General features: G+C 41.5%; 1 protein-coding gene across 1 annotated transcript in view; it reads left to right on the plus strand.

Annotated features, from left to right (window-relative positions):
- The first annotated feature begins 11,583 nt into the window (after positions 1–11,583).
- glipr2 (GLI pathogenesis-related 2) overlaps positions 11,584–24,631 on the plus strand; it is a 61,897-nt gene continuing 48,849 nt past the window's right edge. Inside the window, exon 1 of the mRNA XM_072566338.1 lies at positions 11,584–11,794. The gene's annotated coding sequence lies outside the window, so the exon portion shown is untranslated. The remainder of the gene's footprint in view (positions 11,795–24,631) is intronic.

Below are 24,631 nucleotides of genomic sequence, written 5' to 3' on the forward strand. Positions count from 1 at the left end.
AACTCAAACCAAACCAGATAAAAGAGTCAAGAGTGTGGTGCTGGAAAAGGAGAGCAGGTCAAGCAGCATCCGAAGATTGTGCTTTTCCAGCACCACACTCTTGACACTGATCTCCAGCACCTGTAGTCCTCACTTTCTCCAACCCAGAGAAAGCTGAGTTGGGAGAACTGGCCACTCCCCTTTCATTGCACAAGTTTTATTTAAAACTTAAAAGCATCTTCAAGTAGGTCAAGCCAGACAATTCAGAACCTGTGTCTTGTAAAACACTTTTGAAAAACGTCAAGGGCAACACAATCTTGTTAAAGGAGCAGCATCGTCACACTGGGTATGGCCCACAGATGGAGAAAGTTTTGATATGATCCTTTGTTATATTACAACTAAGACACAAACCTCAGAGGAGAAAGGTCAGTACCTAACCTATCTCTGAAAATAACAAAGACACAGGTCAATAAAAACTGAAAATTCCTGGGTTAATAATTCTGGCCAATGACTTTCATCAGAACTCACAGATTATTCTACAATACATTGTCTGAAAGGGCAGTAGGAAGAGATTCAATGCTGATTTTGGAAGGGAATCTCCAGGAAGGGACATTAACCTTCAAGATGTAACATTAAAAGCACAGAAACCCAACAAACTAGATGGGCAGAGAGACAAGGGGCAAGACAAAATGGATCAGTTGACCATTTCTCAAAGTTAGCACGGTACCAATGATGGAGTTTTTATATGTGAGAATATGTAATAGGGTTAAGGTATGAAAGCAAAACCAGAAATTGCTGGAGAAACTTCAGAGTTCTGCAAAGTGTTGCCGGATCGGAAATGTTGACTGTGTTCTCTCTCCACAGACCTGTTGAGTTTCCCCAGCAATTTCTGGTTTAGTTTCAGATTTTCAGCCTGCGCAGTTTTTTATTTTTTGTTAACTATAAAAGTAATTTATGATAAAATGTTTTCATTGTATTATGAAAATAGCATTTAAGGGGTCCATTAAATGTAACTAGTTATGTTAAGTTTTATAAATTGTGATTTCATTTTATCAGGAGTCTATTTGTAACAGATGCTTAAGATGCTTAGTTTGTCCAATGTGTGCAGGAGAGTTTCCTGACACAATATGTAGATAAGCCAACAAGAGGTGAGGCCATTCTGGATTTGGTTCTGGGTAACGAACTAGGCCAGGTATTAGAACTAGAGGTAGGTGAGCACTTTGGGGACAGTGACCACAATTCGGTGATTTTTACTCTAGTGATGGAGAGGGATAAGTGTGTACTACAGGGCAAGAGTTATAGCTGGGGGCAGGGAAATTATGATGCGGTGAGGCATGACTTAGGATGTGTGGATTGGAAAGGTAGATTCCGAGGCAAGAGCGTAATTGATATGTGGAACTTGTTCAAGGAGCAACTCTTGAGTGTCCTTGATAAGTACGTACCTATCAGGCAGGGAGGAAAGGGTCGTGTGAGGGAGCCGTGGTTTAATAAGGAATTGGAATCCCTTGTTAAATGGAAGAGAGCGGCCTTTGTAAAGATGAGGCGTGAAGGTTCAATAGGGGCGATTGAGAGTTATAAGGTAGCCCGGAAGGACCTGAAGAGAGAGCTAAGAGCAGCAAGGAGGGGACATGAAAGGTCCTTAGTTGGTAGGATTAGGGAAAACCCTAAGGCTTTCTATAGGTATGTTAGGAATAAAAGAATGACTAGGGTAGGAATAGGTCCAATCAAGGATAGTAATGGGAAGTTGCGTGTGGAGGCTGAAGAGATTGGGGAGGCACTGAATGAATACTTTTCGTCAGTATTCACTCAGGAACAGGACATTGTTGTCGATATGAATACTGAGGCACGAATAAGTAGAATGGATGGCTTTGAGATATGTAGAGAAGAGGTGTTGGAAATTCTGGCAAGGGTGAAAATAGATAAGTCCCCTGGGCCTGATGGCATTTATCCTAGGATTCTCTGGGAAGCAAGGGAGGAGATTGCAGAGCCATTGGCCTTGATTTTTGTGTCCTCTTTGTCTACAGGAGTAGTGCCAGAGGACTGGAGGCTAGCAAACGTGGTTCCCTTGTTCAAGAAGGGGAGTAGGGATAATCCTAGTAACTATAGGCCAGTGAGTCTCACTTCTGTTGTGGGCAAAGTCTTAGAGAGAATTGTAAGGGATAGGATTTATGCACATCTGGATAAGAATAATGTGATCAAGGATAGTCAGCATGGTTTTGTGAAGGGCAGGTCGTGCCTCACAAACCTTATTGAATTCTTTGAGAAGGTGACTAAGGAGATAGATGAGGGGAAAGCGGTAGATGTGGTATATATGGATTTTAGTAAGGTGTTTGATAAGGTCCCCCATGGTAGGCTACTGCAGAAAATACAGAGATATGGCATTGAGGGTGAGTTGGAGGTTTGGATTAGGAATTAGCTAGCTGGAAGAAGACAGAGGGTAGTAGTTGATGGTAAAGGTTCATCTTGGAGTGCCGTCACTAGCGGTGTTCCGCAAGGATCTGTTTTGGGACCATTGCTGTTTGTCATTTTTATAAATGACCTGGAGGAAGGGTTAGAAGGTTGGGTGAGCAAGTTTGCGGATGATACGAAAGTCGGAGGAGTTGTAGACAGTGAGGAAGGATGTGGCAGGTTACAGCGGGATATAGAGAAGCTGCAGAGCTGGGCAGAAAGGTGGCAAATGGAGTTCAATGTAGCTAAGTGTGAGGTGATTCACTTTGGTAAGAGTAACAAAAAGATGGGGTACTGGGTTAATGGTCGGATACTTGGTAGTGTGGAAGAGCAGAGGGATCTTGGTGTCCATGTACACAGATCTCTGAAAGTTGCCACCCAGGTAAATAGTGCAGTGAAGAAGGCATATGGTGTACTGGCATTTATTGGTAGAGGAATTGAGTTCCGGAGTCCTGAGGTCATGCTGCAGTTGTATAAGACTCTGGTGCGGCCGCATCTGGAATATTGTGTGCAGTTTTGGTCGCCATACTATAGGAAGGATGTGGAGGCACTGGAACGGGTGCAGAGGAAGTTTACCAGGATGTTGCCTGGTATGGTAGGAAGATCCTATGAGGAAAGGCTGAGGCACTTGGGGTTGTTTTCATTGGAGAAAAGAAGGTTTAGGGGTGACTTGATAGAGGTGTACAAGATGATTAGGGGGTTAGATAGGGTTGACAGTGAGAACCTTTTTCCACATATGGAGTCAGCTATTACAAGGGGGCATAGCTTTAAATTAAGGGGGGGTAGATATAGGACTGATGTTAGGGGTAGGTTCTTCACTCAGCGAGTCGTAAGTTCATGGAATGCCCTGCCAGTAGCAGTGGTGGACTCTCCCTCTTTATGGGTATTTAAGCGGGCATTGGATAGGTATATGGAGGATAGTGGGTTAGTGTAGGTTAGGTGGGCTTTGATCGGCGCAACATCGAGGGCCGAAGGGCCTGTACTGCGCTGTATTCTTCTATGTTCTATGATTTCTATTTTCATGTCAACTGCTAGTCAGAACTCTGAGAGGTACTTGTCTAGAGAAGGAGTTTGCACAGAGAAAAACATCCACACCAATTTGAAGAACAAATCTCCTGAGGAAGGTATAAAGAGAAGACTCAATCACTGGCTGGTTTTGAAATTTGAATTTTTCCAGTAAATCTTAATTGGGAAGTTTCATCGGACTGGTATTAAAGAAGAGAAAGTGAAAGATAGGTTAGAGGAAGGAGTTGTAAATAGTTGTTAGTTAATTATTCTTTGTTATACTTTAAGAAATAAAGTTGTTAAGTTTTATTTTAAATATTCTTGGCCTCTCGGATTTTCACAGATTATGCACGGGATAAATCTTTTCTGTGTTGCTGGTTTAAATTAAGCAGAAAGGTTTACCCGTGTCGGCACAGTTTGGGAGCTTGTCATCGGGATTTGAACTGGTTGAGACAGATTTGAATAGATTTGGAGATACGAAAAATCCCAGCAGATTTAAACGCTTGAAGTTTAGTGTCCTAGATCTTTAAATAAAATGGAGGTGAGACAATTTGTTTACTTTTGGTGACTTGTGCTTGATTAAATTAAAAATGAGAAAAATGGTTCTTAAAATTGCTAAAGAGGTTCTGGGAATTGAAGATGATTCTCAAATTTGCCAAGAAATTTTAGAAGAGCAAAAAAAAGCCAGACTTTTAGAGTTAGCAAATAAGTTTGATTTGAGTTTAACCAAGGACAAAAGTAAAGCTGAAATTGTAAGGGAGTTACCCAAACATTGAGGTGTGTCAGAGAAACAGACAAGTGCAGTAGAGGTAGAAAACTTAATTTACAATTGAGGAAAATGGGGTTAGAAGATAAACAGAGAGAGAGGAAAGAGAGAGAGAGAGAAGGTTCTTAGCTGAGTAAAGAGAAAGAGAAGAAAGGGAGACAGAAAGACAGAGAGAAAGAGTGAGAGAAGAGACAGAGAGAGAGAGGTAGAGAGAAAGGAAAAAGAGAGAGAAGGTTCTTAGCTGAACAAAAAGAGAGAGAAGTTGAACTTGAGAAGTTGCGACTTAGTCAGCAAAGTCAAGTTAACAGGATGGAGATTAAAAGAGAAGATAGTGATATATACAAATATGTCAGAACTCTACCACATTTTGATGAGCAGGATTTTGAAGCCTTCCTTATTTCATTTGAAAAATTGGCTAGGCAGATGGAGTGATCCGAGGATTTATGGGTAATGCTAGTTCAGACTAAACTGGTAGGTAGAGCAAATGAGGAATTTGCAGCACTATCAGATGAGGGGTCAAGAGATTATGAAAAGGTTAAACAAGCTGTTTTAAGTGCTTACGAATTGGTACCAGAAGCATATAGACAGCAATTCAGAAACACAAAGAAGGAATCAGGTCAGACTTATGTTGAGTTCGAAAGAATTAAACATAGTCATTTTGATAGATGGGTGCGAGCTTTGAAAATAGATAGGACCTTTGAGGCTCTAAGAGAGATTATTCTGCTGGAGGAGTTTAAAAACTCACTTCCAGAGATGGTAAGAATTCACTTGGAGGAACAGAAAGTTCAGGAAGTGAAACGGGCAGCAGAATTAGCCGATGAGTTCATGTTGTGAAACAAGCTTCCGGCCAGAATCTCATACTATGAGGGATAGAAGTTGGGAGAATGGGAGGTCCTAAACTACAAAACCAAACGTAGAGAACACTGGTAAGAGTTTACCACAGGTTTTTAAAAAGCCCAAGAGGATGGAAAGGAGGTGAAAGACATCAGGTATTTTCACTGTAATGGAGTGGGACACAGAAAATTACAGTGCCAACGGTCTCAGAAGGGCACTGGGAAATGGTGTTTCACTACCAAAGGGTGGGACATGTAAAGTCACAGTGCTGGTCGTTAAAGAAAGGCACTGTGGGAAAAGATGTGGTCAAAGAACCTAATCCAGTAGCCTTAGTGAAGGTAGTAAAGAAACCCCAAAAGAGCCAAGGAGCTGCAGGAGAGAGCACGGCCTAGGCAGGGGATGGATATGGAGTTAGTACCTGATCTCTACAAAGAATTTGCCTCTGGGGGTAAAGTTTACTCAGGAAGAACAGGGGGAGAAGGACAAGAAGTTATAGTTTTAAGAGATACAGGATCTAACCAATTGCTAATAATAAGGGATGAGCAAAGATGCACTCTTTCTGATCTGTTCCCCGAGAGTGTAGTAATTTGTTGGATAGATGGACAGAAATGTAATGTTCCCCTATATAAGATCAGGTTGGAGTGCCAACTCAAGACTTGGGAAGTTACAGTGGGAGTGATTGACTGACTGTCAGTTCCAGGAATTCAGTTTGTTCTTGGGAATGATTTGGCAGGATCCAAGGTGGGACTGACACCCCTCGTTGTGGAGAAGCCCAAGGAAGACCAAGAAACTGAGCAGTTAAAACAGAAATATCCTAGTATTTTCCCAGACTGTGTAGTAACCAGATCTCATTTTCATAAGTCACAGCATGAAGCGAAAAGTAGAGAGAAAGATGAAGGAGTTGAGCTTCAGTTAGCGGACACCCTGTTTGACATAATGGTGCAGGAAAATCCTGAACAGGCAGAGGGTCAGACAGAAGTGTTTAATTCTGAAAAGCTAAGGGACCTGCAACAGTAAGAGAAGACAATAAAAGATATATATGTAGATGCTTACTCCGAAAAGCAGACAGAGAATATTCCGAAGAGTTATTATCTGAAAGATAGTTTCCTAAGGCAGAAATAGAGACCACGGCAGGTTAGTGCAGAGGAGAAATGGGCCAAAGTGCACTAGCTTGTGTTTTCGGTAGCACACAGACAGGAAATGGTATGGGTAGCACATGAACTCCCTGTAGGAGGTCACCTATGGGTACAAAAGACTCAGGCTATGGGAGAAAAACATTTTTATTGGCCTGGAATGTACAAGGATATGGTTAACATTTGCTGAATGTGTCATACATGCCAAATGGTAGGTAAACCACAGGTGGTACTAAAACCAGCACCTTTGCTGCCAATTCATGCATTTGGGAAACCTTCCATGCAGGTTATAATTGATTGTGTAGGTCCCCTCCCGAGAACTAAAAGTGGTAATCAGTACTTGTTAACCATAATGGATGTGTCTCCCAGATTTTTGGAGGCAATTCCATTACGGAGTATCAAGACAAAAAGGGTAATAGAGGAGTTAGTAGCTTTCTTCACACAGTATGGGCTACAGAAAGATTCAGTTGGACCAAGGGTCACATTTTACTGCTAGGCTGTTTAAGGAGGTTATGGATAGCTTAGGTATACAGCACTTTAAATCCAATGCATATCATCCTGAATTGTCATCAGACCTTGAAGACCATGTTGACAGCATACTGTCAGGATTACCAGAATGATTGGGATAAAGATATCCCATTTGTATTGTTTATCATTAGAGATGCCCCAAATGAATCTACTCAGTTCACTCTCCTCGAGTTAATATTTGGGCATGAAGTGAGAGGCCCTTTGAAACAAATTAAAGAATAATTGACAGGACCAAAGTCGGAGATCTCACACTTAGATTATGGATCAGAAGTGAGGGAGAGATTACGTCGAGTAGGTGAGTTAGCTAAACAGCACCTAAAGAGGGCACAGTATAGATTGAAGCAGGTGGCAGATAAAAGCTCCGAGACTCAAACGTTTTCCTGAGGGGGTGATGTGTTAGTATTGTTACCAGTGACAGGAGATCCCTTCAAAGTAAGGTTCCGTGGTCCCTATCAAATTGAGAAAACGTTGAGTCAGGTGAACTATCTAATAAAGATGGCAGATAGAAAAAGAAGGTGTCAGGTATGTCAAGTGAACATGTTGAAACCGTATTATACTAGAGAGAAAGAACTAGAGAAACAGAATTGGTATTAATTACTGCCCCACAGAGTGAGGAATCAATTCCAGATGATGTAGATTTTGATGTAACTCAAAAATAGATTTAAAAAATGAAGAAGTCCTTGAGGAGTGGGATAGGTTAGTAAGAAGAACACAATGTTTTGGTGTTTCAGAACAATGCCAGGAGGCATTTGATCACTTGAAATCAATAATAACCACCAAACCAGTTTTAGCTACACCAAACTTTTCAAAACCTTTTAAAGTCGCAATGATACTAATGACACAGGAGTTAGCGCTGTGCTCCTACAGGAGGATGAGGATGGGATTGAGCTGCCAGTTAGTTATTTTTCGAAGAAGATCAACATCCACCAGAGGAAATACTCCATGATCAAAAAAGAACTCTTGAGTTTGGTACTGACCTTACAACATTTTAATGTGCATGTCACGAACAATCTGTCGGAGATGGTGGTGTACACGGATTACAATCCTCTTATATTCTTAGAACCTTTAAAGATAAGAATATGAGACTATTTCATTGGAGTCTTATGTTACAGACTTTTAATTTAAAAATTGTACATGGTGTGGGTCGTAAGAAAGTAATTGCAGATGCGCTATTGCGGTTTTAACTGATAAAGTTGTGAGATTTGTATTTATTTAATGTTATTTTTAAACAGTCATATGGGAAGAAGTTAAGGTGAACTTAGATTAAAGTTATCGGTATGTTAGGGTAATGTGTTTAAAGTATAGAAAAAAAAATGAAGCCATCTTTTCATTATAATGGTTCAATTTTTTCTCAAGGGGGAGGTGTTATGAAGATGTCGGTGTACTGTACCTTTAAGAGAGTTAAAAACTATCAGAACTACCTGACAGCACCAAGTGTTCTGAATAAGATTCAATGTAACACGTGGTCCAGCAGCTAGGGTAGCTGGTTGCCTGGAGACAAAAACAAATTTGAATCAGTTTAAGTTATTCCCCCCCAAAAAAACCAAATTCCAATCAAGTTTGAATTTAGTAAATTGACAATATTAAAAGCCCATGACCCAATCCGATGCTTTGGGGGATATACGACCGGGAAAACTTGAACAGTTGAGAAAGAACTGCCAAAAGACCAACAGATGTTGACTGCTAGTCAGAACTCTCTGAGAGGTACCTGTCTAGAGAAGGAGTTTGCACAGAGAAAAACATCAACATTGATCTGGACAGCAAATCTACCAAGAAAGAAAAAGACAATACTCAACCACTGGCTGGTTTTGAAATTTGAATCTTTTCAGTAACTCTTCGTTGGGGAGTTTTATCAGATTAGTATTACAGAAGGGAAAGTAAAAGATAGGTTAGAGGAAGGAGTTGTAAATAGTTGTTAATTAATTATTCTCCGCTATACTTTAAGAAATAAAGTTGTTAATTTTTACTTTAAATAGTTCTTGGTCTCTCAATTTTCACAGATTACTGCACAGGATAAATCTTTTCTGCGTTGCTGGTTTAAATTAAGCAGGAGGGTTTACCCCGTGTCATAACACTTAGGACAACTCTGACATTGTGTAAGTCTGCCTTCTTTTTGAGAGTCAACTTTGTTGATCTTGCTCTACTAGCTGGAATTATGTTTTGTCAAATTCAAATACCCTTTCCTTTCAGGCAAAAGTACAAACAACCATACAAACAAGGAACAAGAGTAGACCATTTGGTCCTTTGAAGCTGTTCTACCATTCAATAAGATCATGGCTAATCTGATTTTAACCTCAATTCTATATTCCTGTATATCACCAATAATTTTTCATCCACTTGGTAATCAAGAATCTATCTACCTCTTCCTAAAAAATATTTAACAAGTCCACACTCACTGTCTTTTGGGGAATTGAATTCCAAAGACTCACAACCTTCAGAAAGAAATAAATCCGAATTTCTGTCTTAAATGAGTAAAGCCTGTTTTCTAAACAATAACCCCAGTCCTAGATTCTCTCAAAAGAGGACACATGCTTTCCACATCTATCAAGTCAAGTCCCCTCGGGATCTTGTATATTCCAAATATGTTTCTCCTAATTTACCAAACTCCAGAGAATACCTGTCCTGCCTTTCCTCATTAGACAATCTTCATTCTAGGTATTAAATCTCGTAAATCCTCTCTGAACTGCGTCAAATGCATTAACATTCTATCAATTATATTTTATTCCTTCTGTCAAAATGGAAAATTTCACACTTTCCCACACTGTACTCTATTTGCCAGATCTGAAAAATTTGTTGCTGGAAAAGCACAGCATGTCAGGCAGCATCCAAGGAGCAGGAGAATCGACATTTCGGGCATAAGCCCTTCTTCTTGTGTTCCTCCCTCTATTTGCCAGATCCTTATCAACTCATTTAATCGACTTATGTCCCTTTTGTAGGCTCTTACATCCTCTTCAGCACTTACTTTCCCACCTATCTCTATGTCATCAACAAATTTGGCTTCATAATTCTGGTCCCTTCATCCAAATCATTTATATAAATTGGAAAGAGTTGGTGCCCCACCACTCATCCCTGTGGCACACCACTCGTGACATCCTGCCAGCCTGAAAAAGCCTCACTTATTCCTTCTTCAATCCATGCCAATATGTTACCCCAACACAATGAGCTTTTATTTTCCTCAATACCTTTGATGTGGCTCCTTGCCAAATACCTTAAACAAATCTAAGTACAATACATCTACAGGTTACGTATAGAGTCATGAAGTCATACAGATGTACAGCATGGAAACAGATCCTTCGATCCAACTCGCCCATGCCAACCAGATATCACAACCCAATCTAGTCTGACCTACCAGCATCTGGCCCATATCCTTCCAAACCCTTCCTATTCATATACCCATCCAGATGCCTTTTAAATGTTACAATTGTACCAGCCTCCACCACTTCCTCTGGCAGCTCATTCCATACACGTACCACCCTCTGCGTAAAAAAGTTGCCCCTTAGGTCTCTTTTATATCTTTTCCCTCTCACCCTAAACCTATGCCCTCTAGTTCTGGACTCCTCCCACCCCAGGGAAAAGACTTTGCCTATTTATCCTATCCACGCCCCTCATGATTTTATAAACTTCTATAAGGTCACCTGTCAGCCTCCGATGCCCCAGCCTATTTAACCTCTCCCTCTCCAATAAACTAGTTAAACATGATTAACCTTTGACAAACCCATGCTGCCTCTGCCTGATCAGCTTGAACTTACCCAAGTGTCCTGTTATAATGTCTTCAATAAGACCTTCTAGCATTTTCTCTCTGATGGATGTTAAGCTAACTGACCTCTAGCTTCCTGTTTTCTTTCTCCTTCCCTTTTTGAATAAAGGAGTTATATTTGTTACTTTCCGCTTTAATGGAAGCTTGCCCGAATCTAATGAAATAAAAAGCATCGCATCAACTATTCCACTGCCTGCTTCTTGTAAAACCCTCGCTCTTTTTAAAATGAAGGTCCACTGTAGTGATTGTGGCAGGATTAGCCAGTTGGATTGTAACAAGATTAGCCAGCCAGATCCCTGATTGGAGCTATTAATCTGGTCCAAACCCTCATCCAATGAATACATTTTTTAAAACTAACTCTAATTCAGATGGGAAAGAGCACCTAGACAAATCTAGCAACTTAATATCAATTCTTCAAAGAAACTTAACAAGCAAGTGTCTGCTGTGTTTCTGCATTGAGGTGATTTTTATCTTTTTGGTCTAAGCTGGAAGTCCATTAACCAAAACTCCCGTAGTCAAAAAGACTGTCGGCCCACAAATCCTTAGGCCAGTGGGACTGTACACAAATCTGTACCTGCAAACTTATGGCAAGCTAATTCTGTTCGGAGGATCATAGAATCCCTACAGTGTGGAAACAGGCTCTTCGGCCAATAAGTCCACACCGACCCTCCAAAGAGCAACCCATTCCCCCTACCCTATTATCTTATATTTATCCCTGACTAATGCACCCAACCTACACATCCTTGAACACTATGGGCAATCTTTGGACTGCCCACCTGACCTGTACATCTTTGGACTGTGAGAGGAAACTGCAGCACCCAGAGGAAACCTGCAGAGACACGTGGTGAATGTGCAAACTCCACACAGACAGTCACCCGAGGCTGAAATCGAAGCCGGGTTCTTGGCACTGTGAGGCAACAGTGCTAACCACTGAACTTGTGCTGCGTTCTTGACATCCTGTGGTACTGCATCCTGCCTGACACTGTTCACAGAATCACTGATTGCATCAAAAGCACAGCTTCAGGCTGTGGCTGTTTGATTGGGTAAAAAAGAGACATTCCCTGCAGCTGGTCTTCAGCCTATCAGCATTTGATGTTCAGTGGTTAAAGTGGTTTGAGTAATTCTGCCTCGCTATTGCTGTTCTTGCCTCAACAGATCTTTTTATAGATCCTCCTCTTCAACTGTGTTTTTCCCCATTTCGCTTCCGCCTTGCCAATTTGAAAGATTGATAAAAGGACACCTTTTCGAGTCTGCTCCAGCTATTCAGGTTTCAGCAGTTCCCCTGCTCTTTCCTTCCCGTATCAGAAATACATGCTTCAAGATTTTCATCCTTTATCAGTACAGGTAGGCAGAATGCATTTTTTACAGAATTTTTAAAATTCCATGTTGATCCACCTGTTTTAGATAATTGGAATGTATTAATCAAACTATTCATTACAAATTAAAGGAGATTATTATTATTGGTTAAACCACATATGGCGTACTTTGCCTACACACACTGAAGCTGCAAAAATAAGTTGTGGTTTATGTCTGATAAGCTCAGACCATTGTAGACTTAAAGGGAAATTGGTGCAGAATTTACAAAATAAAATGGCTGTATTATGTACCTGGGTGAGAGATTATTTCCATTGAATGTATCAAGGTGAAGCAGGGAACATGAGTGTTATGGACACTGAGCATCCAGACATTTTCAAGTGGGAGCTGGGCACCAAGTGGGACAAGATCATACAGAAAGTTAGAATCTACATTAATGACGCTTGGTCTTCTAAGGAGGTCAGCGGAATGCTTTCAACGTTATCTCCTGTTGACTCTTGGCTTGTTTCTGATTTCTTGCACCTCTCTCAGAAGATTCCATGGTTGTGGTGAAGTATTGCTGTCGCTAGCATGTATGCACCAACTGTATCTCTCTGGCCAATGTTCTACAGACTGGACTGTAACTGTTCTGTCCATCTTAAACCTTCCTGCCCTGTTCCTGATTAACGGTTTGCTGCCATTGCTTTCACCTCACATGCCTTGCTTTCCGTATTTTCTTAATTCATTCTTTTATGAAGTTGTGAGCATCACAGTATTTTCTGCCCATTACTCGAGACGGCTGTCAGCTGTTTTCTTGAGCCACTGCAGCACCTGCAGCTTGGACTGGAAATGGACATTCTCCTTCATTCCTCTTTGACTTGTCGTGAACAATTTGGTCTAACTGAGTGGCTCATTCACAGACACTCAAGAGTTAACCACATAACTCTGGGTCTGGAGTCACATGTAAGCCAGACCAAGTGAGGACGGCAGATTCCTTCCCTACCGGACATTAGTGAACCAGATGGGTTTTTTAAAACAATTGTGATTAGTCACTATTACTGACACTAGCTTTTATTAATTAAGTGAATTTAAATTCCATCTACTGCCCTGACAGGATTTGAACACAGGACTCCAAAGCACCAAACCAGGGCACTACATTACGAATCCCGTGACATTAACACTATTCCACAGCACCTGCTAAAAAGTTCTGTCTTTCAGTTCTTGTTCCCCTGGAGGCTACATGCCTTCATCTTCCCACGTTCCATTGCACCATCAGCTGCCATTGCTATTTATTGACCCATATCCCTCAGCCTCCACATCCACAGACTGAGGAACAAGAATCAATATAGATTGTGAAGGCTAGGTCATCCCCAACAATCCTAATTCAGTTTTTAAAGCAACTAACTAAAAATTGTTTGTGTGATTTTATGTCGCTTTGCAAAACAACATTTGACAAGGCTCACATAAAGACTGGTAGCTATAATTAAAGCTCAGGCAAATTATTGACCTGGCTTCGTGAGAATGCAGAGTATGGAAACAGGCTGCATACTCAAAGAGGAGGGAAATGACTATTAGTGTCATGCAGGCATCTCATCTGGACCCACAGCTATTCACAATATTTATTCAGGATTTAGATAGCTGACTGGCAAGTATCTAAGTTTCCCAATGAACAGGTTGCTGGGATATTATGTGGAGTAATTAGAAGCATTAAATTACAAAGAGACATTGGTACATTACGTGACTCTGTAGAAGATGGATTTCAAATCAGCCATGTGTGTGGTAATATAGTTTGGATTGAAAAAAGGTTAAATCTGAGTAATACTTTAATTGTGAAAAGTATAGGATCAGTGAAGGTCCAAAGAGATTCAGGAGGCATGTAAACAGATCTCTTTATAATTAGAGGGCCATAATATGTAAGGAAAAGATTTTAATACATGTATACAAAGTCCTGGTTGACCCAAATTTCACCTGATAAAGGATATATTGGCCACTGTAGGAGGGCAGTGCAGATTTACCAGAATGTTACTAGTGTTCTGACGCTGCGATTAACAGGAGGGACAAGACAAACTTGGCTTGTATTTCCTGGAACATAAAACGGTAATTTTATTCAGTTTATTCGAAATTTGGAAGGATTTGGTGAGGTAGTTAGAGAGAATCTCTTTATATGCTGGGAGAGATGTCCAAGACCTGGCAGCCTTTAGGAGAGAAGCTATTCAGGAGAGAAACTGGGAAATACTTACTTGTACAAAAGGTGATAGAAAAGTACAACTTGTTTCTTTAAAAAGCAAAAACCTCAATTCACAATTTCAGATGTGTGACCATTATGCATTACTAGTCAAGCCATGATGTTTTTTTTAATTCATTCACGGAATAAGGGCATCTTTGGCTGGGCCAGCATTTATTGCCCATCCCTAATTCCCCAGAGGGCAACCACATTGCCGTGGATCTGGATTCTGGAGTCACATGTCAGCCAGACCAGGTAAGGATGACAGTTTCCTTCCCTAAAGGACAGACGGAGATCCCCCCCCCCCCCCCAAATAATGGATTCATGGTCACCATTAACCTCTCAATTCCAGATTTGTGTTGAATTCAAATTCCACCAATCTGCCGTGGTGGGATTCAGACCCTGGTTCCCAGAATATTACCTGAGTTTCTGGATTAACAGTCCAGTGATCATACCACAGGCTGTCAACTCTCCCAGAGCAAACTCAAGGGTGAATGGTCTACTTCTGCCCTGAATTTGTATTCAAGGGTTTTCTGGGATTTGGAATAAAAGTGAGTGGACGAGGTTAGGCTACAGATTCGCCACTGAGTAGCAATGGGCCACCATCATATTTCCTCTGCCACAGCCTGAAGGAAATGAGCCCCAACCCCCTCTTTGACTTCCAGAAGCCGCAGACATTCTCCTCTACATTCACTGCCATTGCCCCCCAGCTGGGCCCTGTTTTCCACAGGTCTTCTGAGAGACAACTGGGTGGAATATAAAATTGTTCTTCTCACATGACAGTAATTCACTAAGTTGGAAGTTTAAGACAAGCAGAACCAGTTTGACTTAATTGGTGTTTGATTCATTGCTGAAAATCCTTCAGCCTGATAAAAACAAAGACAACAGCCATGACCTGAAGGCGCCGGTGTTGGACTGGGGTGTACAAAGTTAAAAATTACACAACACCAGGTTATAGTCCAACAGGTTTATTTGGAAGCACTAGTTTTCAGAGTGCTGCTTTGCTAGTGCTTCCAAATAAACCTGTTGGACCATAACCTAGTGTTGTGTGAAAAACAACAGCAACTTCCATTTACACAGAGTCTCTGAATGTTTGTGCACTGTAAATCCCAATGATTGGCTGACTAAATGGTAACGCATGTTCCAAACAGACAGTGAACAGACTGTACTCGAGCAGCCTGTGCTTGCAAATCACAAAACAAATTGTCTACCATTAGATATGATTTTACAATTAGACTATGCTGACTGAGTAAGCCTGAATGTACCAATAGCTACATGAACAACTAATTTAAGGTTGCAACATGGCTCATGTATATTTGCGAGAAGCAACACGCTTCTGAAGGTCCAATGGCCTGCTTCCACACTGTAGATTTTTTATGAAAGGGATCGATTTATAGAATGCCTACAGTACAGAAAGAGGCCACTTGGCCCATCAAGTCTGCACTGACCCTCTGAACAGCATCTCACCTTATCCCATTACCCCACATTTACCATGGCTAACTCACCTAGCCTGTTCATTCCTAGAGTATGTTAGGAAACCGGAGTATCCAGAAGAAACCCACGCAGCTATGGGAAGAAATTGCAAACTCCACGCAGACACTTACCTGAGTTTGGAATTGAACCTGGGTCACTGGTGCTATGAGGCAGCAGTGCTAACTACTGAGTCATCATGTTACCCTGTGCAAGGGGTTTGCGGTGTCTATAGCTCCCCATTGCTTTCTCAATAGCAATGCTTTGGCTGATCAGAATTAACTTGCCAAACAATCAGAATCCTTTTTTCTCTGCTGTCATCTAAATTGTTATCAAATTTTTTTTTACACAGAGACAAGACAGCTTGTCCAAACCAGCCTTTCTACCTCTGTATCCACAATACAGTTAAACTAAAAACTTCAAAGACCCTCAAAACTGATCCCAATAGTTCCTAACCAGACATTCGAACAACCAATCCCAGACTCTGCAAATAATCAATTCTCGACACTGGTTTGGATCTTAAACAAAAGTCTTAACAATTAACTCACAATATAGTAACTTTTTCAGAGCAAAAATTAAAACAATAAAGTAATCTAATAGGTCTAAACTTTAAAACCAACAGTCTTTGTTTTCAGACCAGTCACACAAAAGACAGACAGACACAGTTAAAGGATAAATCAAAGAAAACAATAAAACTGGCCCAATTACGTAAGTGGTTTTCATGATGTGTTGTTGCACAGACATAGATAAGACCATGAGACGAGACTATAAGATAGAGGAACAAAATTAGTCTTTACGGCCCATTGAGTCTGCTGTGACATTCAACTATGGCTATATGTTTCTAACCCCCACTTACCTGCCTTTTTCCCGTAACCTTTGATCCCCTCACCATTCAAGAACTTATCTATCTCTGTCTTAAATACACTCAATGACTTGGCCTCAACAGTCTTCTATGGCAATGGGTTCTACAGATTCATCACCATCTGGCTGAAAAAATTCCCTCCCATCTCAGTTCTAAAGAACCACCCCTTCACCCTGAGGCTGTGCCCTTGGGTCCTAGGTTTTCTTGCTAGTGATAAACATCTTTTCCACACTATCCAGAACTCTCAGTATTCTGTAAATTTCAATCAGATCTCCCCCATCCTTCTAAACTCCATCAACTACAGACCCAGAGTCCTCAACCGCTCCTCATATGACAAGACCTTCATCTTTGGGATCATTCTTGTAAAACTCCTCTGGGCCCTCTCCAATGCCAGCAAATCCTTCCTTAGATATGGGGCTCAAAACTACTCACAATATTTCAAAAACGGCCTGACCAGTGCCTTATGCAGTCTCAAGAGAAAGTGAGGACTGCAGATGCTGGAGATCTGAGTCAAAAAAGTGGCACTGGTAAAGCACAGAAGGTCAGGCAGCATCCGAGGAGCAGGAGATTCAACATTTCGGGCATAAGCCCTACATCAGGAATGTGGGGGGTAGGGCTGAGAGATAATTAAGAGGGACCGTGGGGCTGGATGGACAGTAGTTGGGAAGGTACCTTCCTGTCAGCCCCCTCCCCACCCTATTTATCTCTCAGCCCCCTTCTCCCCACCTCCCTCCTCATTCCTGATGAAGGGCTTTTGCCCAAAACGTCGATTCTCCTGTTCCTTGGATGCTGCCTGACATGCCCTGTGTTTGCAGCTCCATACATTTTGACCCTTATACGGTCTCAACAGTACATCCCTGCTCTTGTATTATAGCCCTCTTGAATTAAATGCTAGCACTTCATTTGCCTTCCTAACTGGACCGAACCTGCATATTTACCTTCAGAGTATCCTGAACTAGGACTCCTCTGTTCCTTGGTGCTTCAAATTTCTGAAGTTTTTCCCCATTAAAGAATTAGTCTGTGCTTCTAATCTTCCTACGGAAGTTCCTCACTCTTCCTCACTCTTTCTCACATTGTATTCTATCTGCCACTTCTTTGCCAACTCTCTTAACCTGAGTATGTTCTTCTGCAGCCTTCCCATTTCCTCAACACTAAATGTTCCTCTGCCTATCTTTGTTTCTTGATGTTTTGATGGTTGATTTTCTGAGGGTGTTGGTCTGGGTCACCTTGGATAAAGGCAATAACATGTATATCTTAGCCTTCTATTCACTGAGCTTCCAAGAGCAGCTTACCGGAGGTTAGGCAGGGACCTTTCAAATCTTCATGCTGTTGTACTAACAGCCAGATTCTTTCTCATAGTAAACACAGTTCAAAACCCAATTCATACCCTGGCCATTCTGTGACAGACTGATCCTATTTCTTTCACAAAGTCCCAGTTACCATTCAGCACCTGCTATCTGCTTGAGCATGAAGTCATTTACAAATTTGCTGGAACCAATTCCCACGTGGATCCCATTATTAGCCAGCTTCTGCTATCTGTTTAAATCCATAATGCTCTTCCCTGGTGACAAAACATCTGCAGAACCTTTTTTGATCAGGTACCAATCTGCAATTAACTATCAGGCCTTGCCTCATGAATAAACAAAAGCTTGTTTGCACTGCTTTCTCTTTAACACAAGCTGATACCCACAGTCCAAAAGTCATCTTTAGCACACAGTTCCCAGTTCACAGGTTCAAAGCTAAATTGATAAGAGAGTAAAGCAAAAATGCTGAAAAGTCAACAAGGACTCTACAATTTGAAATTTGACATTTTTTCATTTGTCGTGATGAGTGTAAGATGAAAATCTTTAGCAAGTCGCCTCTTTTCCGAACAAGATTTGAGTTCTGTGTGCCCAAGCAGCTAATTAGAGAATACCTTATCAATAACACATTTCTATTCTGCTGTATTTTCCCTTCGCCCCACACTCCCGCAATTGAACAGTTTTCTAAGACATTAGTTTGTATTGTGACTGTCCTTCTCCTTAATTGAGGAGGGGATGCAGAGGAGGTTAACTAGGTTGATTCCTGCATTAGGAGGTTTGTCTTTTTGAGTAGACTGGGGCTATACTCATTGGAATTTAGAAGAATGAGAGGGGATGTTTTGGAACATATGAAATTATGAAGGGAATCGATAAGATAAAAGCAAGGAGGTTGTTTCCGCTGGTGTGTGAACTAGAACTAGGGGTGTAGCATTAAAATGAAGGGGAGCACATTTAGGACTGAGTTGAGGAGAAATGTCTTCACCCAAAGGGTTGTGAACCTGTGGAATTCCCTGTCTAGTGAAGCAGTTGAGGCTTCCTCATTGAATTAAGAAAAAAATAGATATATTTTTGACCAGTAAAGGAATTAAGGGTTATGGCGAGCAGGCAGGTAGGTGGACCTGAGTCCACGAAAAGTTCAGCCATGATCTTATTGAATGGTGGAGCAGGCTCAACAGGCCAAATGGCCTATTCCTGCTCCCAGGTAAAAACAATGACTGCAGATGCTGGAAACCAGAGGTTAGATTAGAGTGGTGCTGGAAAAGCACAGCAGTTCAGGCAGCATCCGAGGAGCAGTAAAATCGACGTTTCGGGCAAAAGCCCTTCATCAGGAATTCCTGATGAAGGGCTTTTGCCCGAAACGTCGATTTTACTGCTCCTCGGATGCTACTCCTGCTCCTAGTTCTTATGTTCTCACGTAAACTGTCTCCCTGTCCCTACATTGTATCTGTTGAGCAGGAGGGGTATTTGTTGGACCTTCATCACTACCTCTCCTGATCACATTCTCATTCTCCTCAAACTGTGCTTTTCTCCTTGGGTATGACTGTGTTGTAGATATTTTTTAAAACACAGAAATTTCTCTCAAGCACTTTTATTTCAAAGTGTTTTTAATTCACATTCCTGTTGAATGATTCTGACCGGACTGGCAGAGAGCAATGGCCATCCTCAGAATTAAAAATTACACAACACCAGGTTATTGTCCAACAGGTTTATTTGGGGCGGCACGGTGGCACAGTGGTTAGCACTGGTGCCTCACAGCGCAAGAGACCTGGGTTCAATTCCTGCCTCAGGTGACTGACTGTGTGGAGTTTGCACATTCTCCCCGTGTCTGCGTGGGTTTCCTCCGGGTGCTCCGGTTTCCTCCCACAGCACCAAAAATGTGCAGATCAGATGAATTGGCCATGCTAAATTACCCATAGTGTTAGGTAAGGGATAAATGTAGGGGTATGGGTGGGTTGCGCTTCGGCGGGTCGGTGTGGACTTGTTGGACCGAAGGGCCTGTTTCCACACTGTAAGTAATCTAATCCTTCAGCCGCAGCAGGGCGAAGGGAACTTCTGCCTGGCTATAAGGCCCATGACAAAAAAAAGTGCTAGCTTTCAGAGCACTGCTCCTTCGTCAGGTAGCTGTGGAGCAGGATCATTAGACACAAAATTTATAGCAAAAGATCTCAGTGTCATGCAAATGAAAGGATATATTGAACAAACCTTCAGTTACATGGCACTGAGGTCTTTTTTTGTAAATTCTGTGTCTTATGATCCTGCTCCACATGTACCTGATGAAGGCGCAGTGCTCCAAAAGCTCGTATTTCCAAATGAACCAGGTGTTGTGTGATTCTTAACTTTGTCCACCCTAGTCCAACACCAGCTCCTCCACTTCCATCCTCAGAATGGTGGTACAGTGGTAATATCACTCAACTAAGAACCGAGAGGCCAAGGTTGATGTTCTGGGACAAAAATTTCATCACACCATTGGATGGAGTTTGAATTCAATTAGTAAATCTGGAATACCATACTGGTCCCACTGATGGTGACCAAGACAACTATCATTGATTGCTGTAAAAACTCATCTGGTTCATTAATGTCCTTTAGGGAAGGGAATCAGCCATTATTACCTGTATAGGTTACATATGACTCCATAATCTCAGCAATAACTCTTTTTTTCACAGGGGAGGTAATGGCTGAGTGGTATTATAGCTGGTCTGTTAATCCAGGGACCCAGGTAATGTTCTGGGGGACCTTGGTTTGGATCCCACCGCAGCAGATGGCAGAATTTGAATTCAATAAAAGTCATAGAATCCCTACAGTGTGGCAACAGGCCATTTGATCCTCTGAAGAGTAACCCACCAAGACCCATTCCCCTACCCTATTACTCCACATTTATCCCTGACTAATGCACCTAACTTACATGTCCCTGAACCCTATGGGTATTTTAGTATGGTCAATTCACCTAACCTGCACATCTTTGGATTGTGGGAGGAAACCCACACAAACATGGGGAGAATTGTGCAAACTCCACACAGACAGTCAGCTGAGGCCAGAATTGAGCCCAGGTCCCTGGTGAATCACCTGGAATTAGGAGTCTTATGCTGACCACAATTCCATTGTCAATTGTTGGGAAAAACCCATCTAGTTCACTAATGCCCTTTAGGGAAAAAAACTGCTGTCCTTATGTGACTACATGTGACTCAGACCCACAGCAATGGTATTGACTCTTAAATAAAATCTGAAAGGACTGTAGATGCTGTAAATCAAAGACAAAAATAGAAATTGCTGGAAAAGCTCAGCAAGTCTGGCATCATCTGTGGAGAAAACTGAGAGTTGACATTTCAAGCCGAGTAGGAATGGGCAATAAATGATGGCCTACCCAGAGATGCCCTCATCCCAGGAATGATTAATAAAGATTTCTGCCTTTTGACATGGTCACTCAGTTCAAGAGCATAATGTTATGGACCAGGCTAGACCCTCTCAAAATGTTTCAAGAAGCTAGGTCAGCTAAATTTTTTTTAGGCCAATGTAAAGTGGATATTCCAGGAGCGATGCAGCTCTTCAAACCACTCAGCTTTGAACAAAAAACAGAATTTATTTAATTACTATGGATGAAACACAAACAAAGGAAAACAAAATTTAGTATAACTTAACTTATTTGACAACTTAACTTAACTTAGTGGGCGGCACGGTGGCACAGTGGTTAGCACTGCTGCCTCACAGCGCCAGAGACCCGGGTTCAATTCCCGCCTCAGGCAACTGACTGTGTGGAGTTTGCACATTCTCCCCGTGTCTGCGTGGGTTTCCTCCGGGTGCTCCAGTTTCCTCCCACAGTCTAAAGTGTGCAGGTCAGGTGAATTGGCCATGCTAAATTACCCATAGTGTTAGGTAAAGGGGTAAATGTACGGGAATGGGTGGGTTACGCTTCGGCGGGTCAGTGTGGACTTGTTGGGCCGAAGGACCTGTTTCCACACTGTAAGTAATCAAAAAAAACTCTAACTGACTCTGTTGCAACTTAACAAAGGGGCTGTTCTAATTCTCGCAACATCCCATCAACATACCCCTTAACAAAAGGTGAATTCAAATGCAGATTCTTATAGGCAGGAGAGATTTTAAAGGGAAAGTTCAGTCAAGACTTCTCTTGAAGTACGGAGCCTCTTTTCACCGTAGCTGCTTCTTTAGCTCCCCAAAAGTGTTTTTCTGACTGCATGCTAAAACTAAACCAAATTAGGAAAAATCTCGAATGGGAGAACTGGCTGTACCCCTTTCATTGTATAAGTGTTCTTAAAAAAACTTAAAGACCTCGTCTGATTGTTGACTTAGGCAGATTCTGCCAAACGTTCCATTGCCTTTACGACCCCTACTGAAGAAAAAAACCCACGGACAACATAACAGTGTTAAAGGGGCAGCATCGTCACAAAAAAATGCTGGTGTTGACAGTGACGTCCACATCCCATGTAAGAATCAAATAAAGGAATTGGGGAATAAGGCAATTTTTTTTATCCATGAACTTCCACATACTACAGTCCAAATACATTGCTTGTTAAATGTAGGTGGATGGTTTTGAAACCTAATTAGATTACCTACTGTTTATTCAAGTCAAGACCCCTAAAAAGCATTAAACACTAACCAATTACCAACTTGCTTTTGTACAATGTCATTGTGGTCAGAAGTTGCTTACTCCAAGTTGAATGGGAGCTACAGAAAAATCTCACTCTCTTTTGAATTTGTTTCATGTATCTTAATTATTTCTCTTTGGGCCTCTCCTGATTACCTTTGGCACCAATAGTGTGTCGATGTAATTTTTTTTTTGGTCCCTGGTTTGTGTGTAAACAATATATCTCAAAAACTAATGGAAGAATTTCAAATAAACTTGGTCCATTGATGCCACAAGGAAGAACTGATTAATTTTTGGTAAATTTCTAATCCACATCTGGATCCTGGAATAATTCAACGGATCCATTAATATTGGCCAGTTGGAAATTTAATATTTTGTTTAGAAAGTTATACATTATTTTGTTTAAAAAGTTCTCAGATTGTTTTAGAATGCTGTGGATTGTCCTCAGCTGCTGTGGATGAATTTTCCACTTCATCAGGAATTCCTGATGAAGGGCTTATGCCCAAAACATCAATTCTCCTGCTCCTTGGATGCTGCCTGACCTGCTGTGCTTTCCCAGCACAACAGTCTCGACTCTAATCTCCAGCATCTGCTTTCCTCACTTTCTCCCCGGGAATAAATATCATTTGGAAGTGACCATATCAGCAGAAAAAGAGATGGTATTGCTTGTTTTTTAAAACATCAGCACTGAAGTGCAATTAAAAGAGGATAATAAAGAAGGAAGCAACATACTCATTAGTTTTGGATAAAATTAAGCGATTGTAGGAAAGGCAAGTTATTCCTGGGTTTTGCTCTAGCTCTCCAGATGAAAGCCTTGTCCTAGAACAGTGGAAAGTGAGGACTGCAGATGCTGGAGATCAGAGCTGAAAATGTGTTGCTGGAAAAGCGCAGCAGGTCAGGCAGCATCCAAGGAGCAGGAGAATCGACGTTTCGGGCATCAGCCCTTCTTCAGGAATGCCTTCAGATTCCTGAAGAAGGGCTCATGCCCGAAACGTTGATTCTCCTGCTCCTTGGATGCTGCCTGACCTGCTGCACTTTTCCAGCAACACATTTTCAGCTCCTTGAACAGTGGGTTAAATTAAAGAAGGCATTGCAAAAATTACTCAACGAGACCAGAAACTGATTGGAACGCTAACTGCTTGTTGTCTCGTCTCTCCTTAAAACGTCGGACAACTCCGACCGGAATGTCATGAATTAATTTTCCCAGGTGTCCTACAATGCCGAAGCAATCAAATCACTACGAACACAAGCCGGTACTAGTGCAAAACAGTCCCAACTTTATTAGGAGACAAGTTACAAAAACCTTTAATACTATATCCATTCCTATTCAGCCCCTTAACGTTACAATACTTAACGAGAAACTGCTTTTTCTCCCTTTCTCTCTCTCTCTCGCCCTTTGGATGGTTAGCTGGTCTCTGCCTTTTGCCATGCTGGTCTCCTTGGAAGGCCTCCAGAAGATTCAAGAGAGATTTGTCTTATTTTTATATATTTTTGGATGGTTTTCTGGAACTTTCTATAGTTCAGGCCAATCAGCAAGATACACTTATTCGTTTGAAACCAGAGTTAATCATTTGGATGGCATGCTACTGTTTATTTATTTGTGTAACAAGACCCGGTACCTTTCTGTTTGGGCCCTCCTTTGTTTGGTGGATATTTTGGTAGGGGTATGTCTGTCAAGGATAATTATTGCTTTTTACATTATGCTAATGTCATTAGCATGTGACTGCTGCATTTGCACTGTGTCTGGTGTGTGGGTTTTGTGATTTCAGCGTTTTACTTGGCCAATATACCCAGCATCCCTTGCTCTTTGGCCAAGTTAGCAAATCTCTCTGTGTTTTAGCAGCCAGCAGCTGCTACAAGCTCTCCTGGTGTGACATGAGGGGTTCACAGAGTTAATAGAATACTGTTTTGTGAATCATTTTCTAAACGAGCCAACGCCTTGATATTAATTCTGAATTAAAGGGGGTGAGGCTTTAAGCAATAAGATTAATGTGTCGTTTAAACATGACTGACAAGAAATTTGTGAAGAGTGAGAAAGGAGGCAGTAAAGCAATGAAGGAAAATGGCACCTAATTAAGTCAGGTTCAATGCCAAAAGGAATGCAAAGAGCATGCCAAAACAAAGGAAAAGAAAGAAACCAGGTTGAGTATGGCAATAGAAGTGAAGAGTAGTCATAAAAAGGATTCCAATTATATTCAGACAAAAAGGAAACATGAGCGATGGAATGAGACCACTGAATGTGGGATCAGGTGAAGACAGAGCAACCCCAACACAACTTTCTAAGGTACTAAATAAGTTTACCTTTTTTTATCCAGTATGCAAGTAACAATGATGAAGTCCTGAGGCATCCAAACAACCAAGATAGATTCACGAAGGGAAGATCCTGACAATTTAACTAGCTGATCTTTCTTTGACAGCACAAGAAGCTTGA

Source organism: Chiloscyllium punctatum, chromosome 49 (assembly GCF_047496795.1).
Source record: "Chiloscyllium punctatum isolate Juve2018m chromosome 49, sChiPun1.3, whole genome shotgun sequence".
NCBI lineage: Eukaryota > Metazoa > Chordata > Chondrichthyes > Orectolobiformes > Hemiscylliidae > Chiloscyllium > Chiloscyllium punctatum.